Below are 7,111 nucleotides of genomic sequence, written 5' to 3'. Positions count from 1 at the left end.
TGCCTCTGCAAACTCCGAAGGTCTAAGGGAGTGGTGGATGTAGAACCAAAATCTTCAGGAACATCCAACGCCCCCTTGCTATGTTTCACAGTCCTTGTATTTTCCAGTGAGGACCCTGACTTTAGCATAGCAGGCTTGCCTTGCCTGAGCTTACAAATGTCTCTGGAGCTCTGCAACTTTAACTCTGAGATTTATTTTTTCTCATTCTACTCTTAGCTGCATCTTTGTAATCTACCAAAGAGGACTTTTGGCTCTATATTTAGTCTTTAACTGCTTACTAATGATATTCTTTCTCATTAGCTCTCTGCAGGAAGTCAGTATATCTTAGCAGTAACCAGAGACGCCACTGTCTTTGTAGACACTGTTCCGCCCCCAGTTTTTCGCCCCTGACTCATCTCACCTGCCATGGCATCTCCCTCTGTGGAGACATTTTCATCTTCTGTGAAGTCTTCAGTGATTGTACCACCACCGTGTGACCATCTCTGCCACACGTGTCATTTACGATGGTGTCCTCTTAGGCCACTGGTCATTGAAAGACTCAGCTTCAGAATTCTATTTACTGCCCCTATTCTCAGACCACTCCTGGCACCACTGCGTTAGTTAGGCCCTCTGAGATGCCAAGATAGAATTAGATGTGCAAGAGACTTGCCAGGGAACAGTTGTGAGGGAAACTGAGGAGGAAGACAGAAGAGGATAGGAGGTTGGGAGGCTGGGTCTCCTCTGGGATGCGAAGGTCTGTGGAGGAAGAAAGGTTGGGCAGGAAGTCTTCGATGAAATACAGTCTAAGGAAGTTTTCAGCAAAACTCATGCGCAGGTGAAAGTCACCTTTTTGAGGAGTCCCACTTCTCCCAAGAATGGGCCTGCTTTAGTATCCCTGTCATGCTTAAATCGTGGCCTCTATGCATGGGGATGGATTTTGGAGCACAGCACCTGGGGCCTTTGGTCAGTGTTTCAGACACCTGAAAGGCACGTTTTCATGGCAGCCACAGATAGTTCTTTTTAAACTTTTTTAAAACCATGTGCATACTTTATTTAGAAAAGAAAAAGGTGATAGAAGTACATTATCAGAGAAATGGGGATGACTACCAGAAGAAAATGTTCACTAGTTATTTCTGTAGAGCAAGGCTAGGTTTGAGAAGGGTAGAAGAAGTAATTGTTGCTTTTCGTTATTGTCTCTTTAGTATTATTTTTTCAACAATGTGCTTTTATTACTTTGATAATTTTCTTTATTATTAAGATACAGAGAGAGGGACAGAGAGGGACAGAAAGAGAAGTCAGGAAAATTAGTAGGAGTGAGAGGTAAGTTTAATTCTGAAAATAAGTTAACATTTATGGAACACCTTACATCACTAATCCTTGAACCACTTCCAAGAGGGAGGAAATATTATACCTTTATCATGACACTGAGATATAGGATTAAGTCTTAAGTTACAGATTTTGCTAAAGACCACACAGCTAATAAGTGGCATCAGAATTTGAACCCAAGTCTTGGTCTGTGCTCTTTCCACAAGTAAATGAGGAAGAGACAGCTGATGGATGAAGGCCACATGGGGGTGAGCAATCTCCTGATCCTTGGCTGGTAGGCCAGCCTAAACAATGCCTTGGCCCAATGGAGCTCCCAAGGAGCTGAAGGGGCCAGTGTTAGTCACTGTTTAACAATATTATACATATTTAGCCTTTTAAATCTTTTCTGAGAAATCATTTCTTTCTACTCCCTTAGCCGTCCTTGAATAGCTTCTTATAATAAAAATACATGAAGAAAGATGTCCGTGGCTGAGAGCTGGTGCCTGTCTGGGCAGGATTGGAAGCTGGATGAAGTCAGCCACTTGTTTTCTCCAGCGGTGGACAGAGCACACAGTATCAGCCCCGTGCAGACACCCTGCCTAGGGACCAGCCAAGAGGGCAGCCAGCAATTTCCTTTGTTTGTCTTACAGCCTGAAAAAGACTCTTCGCTGACAAGTATAATCTTTTTTGATAAACATTATTAGCTTTCTGTCTCAGTTCAGAGGAGGCAATTTTTGGATCGTGATACAAGCTCAAATAATATTTTCTTTTTTCTATGGTGACTTCTCCTGGATTGGCTTAGACAGTGGAGGAGAAAGAGGGGACCAGTGCCCATAAAATGGCCATCTTTGGTCTCGGAACTACTGAGATCACAATGTGCTATTCTGTGGCCATTGGTGGGCAGGTGACTGGCAAGCAGGCCAGGGTTATTCTTGAAGAAGTTATAGAAAAGGAGAGTGAGGAGCAGAGTCTTGGGGCCAGTAAGTATCCTGGGTAAGTTGAGACCTTGACTGAGACCACCCAGGTTCAGCTTAGCTTACTACTTACTGCTGGTGATTCCAGCACCTCCGAGCCAGGGGTTGATAGTAATAGTATTCACTTGGCAGAAGTAAATAATAAAAAAAGCAAATTAAGTGCTTAGCAGAGTGCCTGGCAGACACTCAATATGCATTAGCTATTACTATAAAGAAATCTCCTATAAGAGAGTAGATCTTAAAAGTTTTCATCACCAGGAAAAAAAAATGTAGCTCTGTACGGCGATGGTTGCTAACTAGACTTATGGTGATCCTTTCGCAATATATACAAACATCGAATAATTATGTTGTACACCTGAAACTAATATGATGTTGTATGTCAATCATATCTAAATAAACAGCAACAACAAAAACAAAAAAGAAACTTCCTAGTGTACCTATTTTATCCTCAGAGGATAAACTGTTGTTGATAGGACTTTTAAAATAGAAGAGTTTTGAATTTTATGCAGTAAGATCCTTTAATCTCTTACTTTCTGTTTTCTTTCCTGGCTTTTTTGCTTCCCTTCCCTATAATATGATAAGCATGCACTATATTTTCTTAAGAGTTTTTTTTTTTCAGTTTACCTTTTTTTTTTTTAATATACCTCTTTAATCCATCTGGAATGTATTTCAGTATATGGTATGTGGTAAGGAGACAATTTTGTTTTTTCCAAATAAACAATTTTCCCAAAGCCACATATTGATTTGAGATAACACTTTTACGTTACACTTATTCTTACATATATTCAGGTTTACATATTTTGAAACAACTTCTAACATTTCTTAATAAAGTTAATTGTTTCCTACATCAAGGATTTCTATTTAATAGTTAACATTTTAAAATCCTACTCAAATTATTACTGTCTCTCGAATGGACTCCATATACTGCTGGTGAAACAGTAGTATAGGGCAACTTTATGGAGGGCAGTTTGGTTTGAAAACGTTTATCCACCAAAAAGTTGTTTCACTCTCGGCAATTTTCCTGAAGAAAAAAAAGAATTCAGACAAAAATTATGTATATATGTATATTTATGTAGTTATGTATAAAGCTGTCTATGCTATCATTATTTGTAAAAACAAAAACTTGAAAACTATTTTTTGAAGGATATAGTTATACAAATTGTATTACATTTATAGAATATTATATCATTAAAACTGCATTTTTGAAAGAAAATAATGTAAGAAATGCATTTATATTAAGTAAAAATGCAGTATTTGAAATTTTATATGTAGTATTATCTCATTATGTTTTTATTTTCCAGAAAGATTTATTATATAAAGGTCTCTGTTTAGCCTGCTGCAAATAAGGCACTTTTCTTTTGGTTTAAAGTAGGTGGCGTCTAAGCCTCTTGGATCCCTGCTTTATATGAAACCTAATGTCTTTTATTTTCTTGTAGATTTTAATCACACTCGCTACTCTCAGTTTCAGTCCCTGTCAGTATTAGTGACAGTTTTGGTAGCGTTTGTACAGATTCCCCCGGGGCTCCGCGGTGATCAGTCTTGGAGGATATGAGGGGAGGGGCCCTCTAGGTTGGGGACTGGGGGCTGCAGCTCAGCCTCAGTTTTGCAACCGCAGCTGGTAGAAATCAACTGTTCTTTCTCTGCTGTCCCATCCCGCTTCTCTGCTTTCTGCCCTGATGACTGAGCCCTGTAGCCGGCTGCGCAGAAAAGTCTCGGCACTTCCAGGCAGGGCTGATGAGGAAAGTCGCTGCACCTTCACCCCTCCCCCTCCTCCTGCAGGGAGCTCCTGCGGCTGTGAGAGGCAGCTTCTTTATTTGTCCCAGTCCACCGCCAACACCTGGGGTTCTGACCTATGGTAGCTCTTATGTGCAGATCCCACACTCAGACATGCTGGTGTGCAGTTTCGGTGTTTTTTGTTGAGTTTTAGATGTTTAGTTTATTGTTGTTTCAAGGGGAGAGATCTGAGGATGTCTCTCACTCCACCATGTTTTCCCAGAATCCTCTCACTATGTTTTTAAAACTAAGCTTTAGTCACAATGATCTTTCAATTCCTTGAACAAATTCTAGCCTCAGGGACTTGCACATTAGGGTTCCTCTAATTTCCATCTGTTCTTTCTAAGGTCGGCTCTTTTCCGTTCTTCAGGTCTCTGCTTAAATGTATCATTTCAGAAAGCTTTCCCTAACTACCTATTAAAAGAAGATCCAGGTTTCCTCCTCAACTAGCCTCAGTGCTTAAGCATCTAATTTTCCTGTCCACATGGTTGAATTCTGCCACTCCATTTGAAATGTTTGCTTTTAGACACCATATTTTTTCTATTTTCTCTCCAAAGCACCCATTAATGTGATCTGAATGCAATGAATATTGCCTGATCCACTTTTCCATTTTCTAAGGATTTTAAATCACCTTTATGCCCTTAAAATAACCCACATAAAAAAGAATGAAACTGAACACTTATTTCGCATCAGTCAAAAGTTAAAGACTTAAATAGAAGACCATAAAACTCCTAGAACATAAAAAGCTTCTTGACATTGATCTTGGCAATGATTTTATGAATATGACATCAAAAGCACAAGGAATAAAAGCAAAAATAAACAAGTAAAAAGCTTTTTCACAGGAGAGAAAATCATCAATAAAATAAAAAAGCAACCTACAGAATAGGAGAAAATATTTGTAAATCATATATCTGATAAGGGGTTAATATCCAAAATACATAAGAAACTCATACAACTCAAAAGCTAAAAAACAAATTCAGCGAGGCGGAATGTGTAAAGATGGTCAACAGGTACAAGCTTCTGGTTATAAAAGGAATAAGTTCTGGGGATTTGAAGTATAGCATGGCAACTATAGTTAACGATACTGCATTGCATACTTTAAAGTTGCTATGAGAGTAAATCTTAAAATTTATCACCACACATACACAAAAATGTAACTACATGGGGTGAATTAACTGACCTTATTGTGGTAATTATTTTGCAGGGCATACCTACTATATCAAACTATTACACTGTAAACTTTAAATGTACACAGTGTTATATGTTAACTATATCTCAATAAAGCGGGGGGGGTGGGGAGGATGGGGTGGCACAAGGGAAGCACCTCAGTGTGCAGACACTGTTACCAGGACGAATTGTGCAGAGGAATAAGTTACTGGTGGTAAAACTTAAGGCAGATATAAAATATGAAAAAGTGAACATATTTCTGGAGGGTACATGTCAACAGCCAGGGCCCCTTCTACCACCTGTAGTTTTTAAAATTCATGTCAGAAAGGGATGAGCGTCTGGAGAGAGTGAAGTCAGGCTGGAAATCAGAGCCAGATGCAGCTTCTCTTCTGGGTAGATGGAGCCCTAGATAATTGGACTCAGGTGTCTGAGGAGTACTGAGCTTTCAAGGTATAATCAAGCCTACTTAAGATTATAAACAGCATGTGTCCTTCACTTGTCAGAGTTCTCAGGGCCTCACATTTGACAGGAATCTCTAGTCCCTCCCTTCAAACTAAATTCCTCTCATCCCCCTGCTGTTTCTCACTTCCCAGTTCCTGTGACTATTGTTCTTCCTGTTACCAAAGTGCGTATGCTTCATTCAATTCTTTTTCCCATCCCCAGAATCAATCAGGTCAATCTCCTGCCCATGAGACCCAGTACCAAGGATTCTGGAAGTGGAGCTTCAAATAGGCAAAGAGATGGAGTCTGGGCAGTCCACACAGATGGGATTTCTCCATGGAAGTTCTGATGTAATGCAAATTCATGGAGATCACCCATCTGACAAACTTCACAGTGATTCTGAGTGCAACTCCTGGCACACGGAAATCACACCAAGGACTTATCACAGCTAACGCCTGACATTTACAAGTTAGCACTTGCAATTTTGACAATTTTGACCAACTTTCAGGACCCATGAAATGCCACTCTTCCATTTCCTCAAGGTCCAAATTTGAACTTCCTGTATGTGGGGCTATCCCACCTCCGACTAGTGATTAACAGCTCAGCATCCAGATTTCAAAGCAACTTTGTGTATTTTCTTATATCATATGGGCAATGATATAAATTCTCCTTAGGGTACAAAATGAACTCTAACATTTTCACTTACACGCTACTATAATTCGTGGGGGAAATTATAAGCTATTGAGATATGCACAAAAGTGAAACTCCATGAGGAGATTCTTTTGATTTTCATGGGTCTGTTACAGTCTATATTTTCTAACTCTTCTCCTAGGTTCTAAGAGCAAGATTAATTCCATGTCCTCAATAGACAAGGTAAATTTACTACCTTCAGGATGTCAAGATCAGTAAGATCTTAGAAGAGTATCCATTGCACAGACCTTAGCCACAAAGGTGGGCAAACCTGCCACATGTCCTCAAACTGTATCATAGGGTCACTCTCCCTACTCTAAAGCTAAGGAAGCTCCTGTTGCAGCCTGTTTAGGGGTCAGCAGCAGGCAGTCCAGGGCAGGCCTCCAAGGACCCTGCCCCCCACCCATGTGGGAGTGGTTAAAGCAGGGCCTCCTCCCCTGTGGAGAGTTAATTGGAAATGTTACACTTCAAGAGGAAAAACAAGAGTAATGGAAAAGGCATCTGTGTGTGACCAAAGCCTTAAGTGAAAACAGGTTTTTCTCTTCTCACAGTCTGGGAAACTGAGGAGAAGCAGCCAGGGAGAGAGGAAATGTAGATACTCACCTGGGGTGGACTGCAGTGAGGGGTGTGTGCAGGGGGGCACATACAGGGGGTGTGGGAGATTTGGTGGAATTGGAGGAAGAGAGGGAAGGTTGGTGCGAGGAACTTGAAATGAAGCAAGGCTGTGATGGAATGAAGTTAGGCTGTGGTAGGTGGTTAAGTAAAGGAGGGGGTTCTGAGAC

At 40.5% G+C, this 7,111-nt stretch overlaps 1 pseudogene; it reads left to right on the top strand.

The window, feature by feature from the left end:
• Window positions 1-2,122: 2,122 nt before the first annotated feature.
• LOC102887553 overlaps window positions 2,123-7,111 on the top strand; it is a 40,516-nt pseudogene continuing 35,527 nt past the window's right edge.

The sequence above is a fragment of the Pteropus alecto genome, unplaced genomic scaffold (assembly GCF_000325575.1).
Source record: "Pteropus alecto unplaced genomic scaffold, ASM32557v1 scaffold270, whole genome shotgun sequence".
Classification (NCBI taxonomy): domain Eukaryota; kingdom Metazoa; phylum Chordata; class Mammalia; order Chiroptera; family Pteropodidae; genus Pteropus; species Pteropus alecto.
This window is presented reverse-complemented; position numbering and strand designations above follow the sequence as displayed.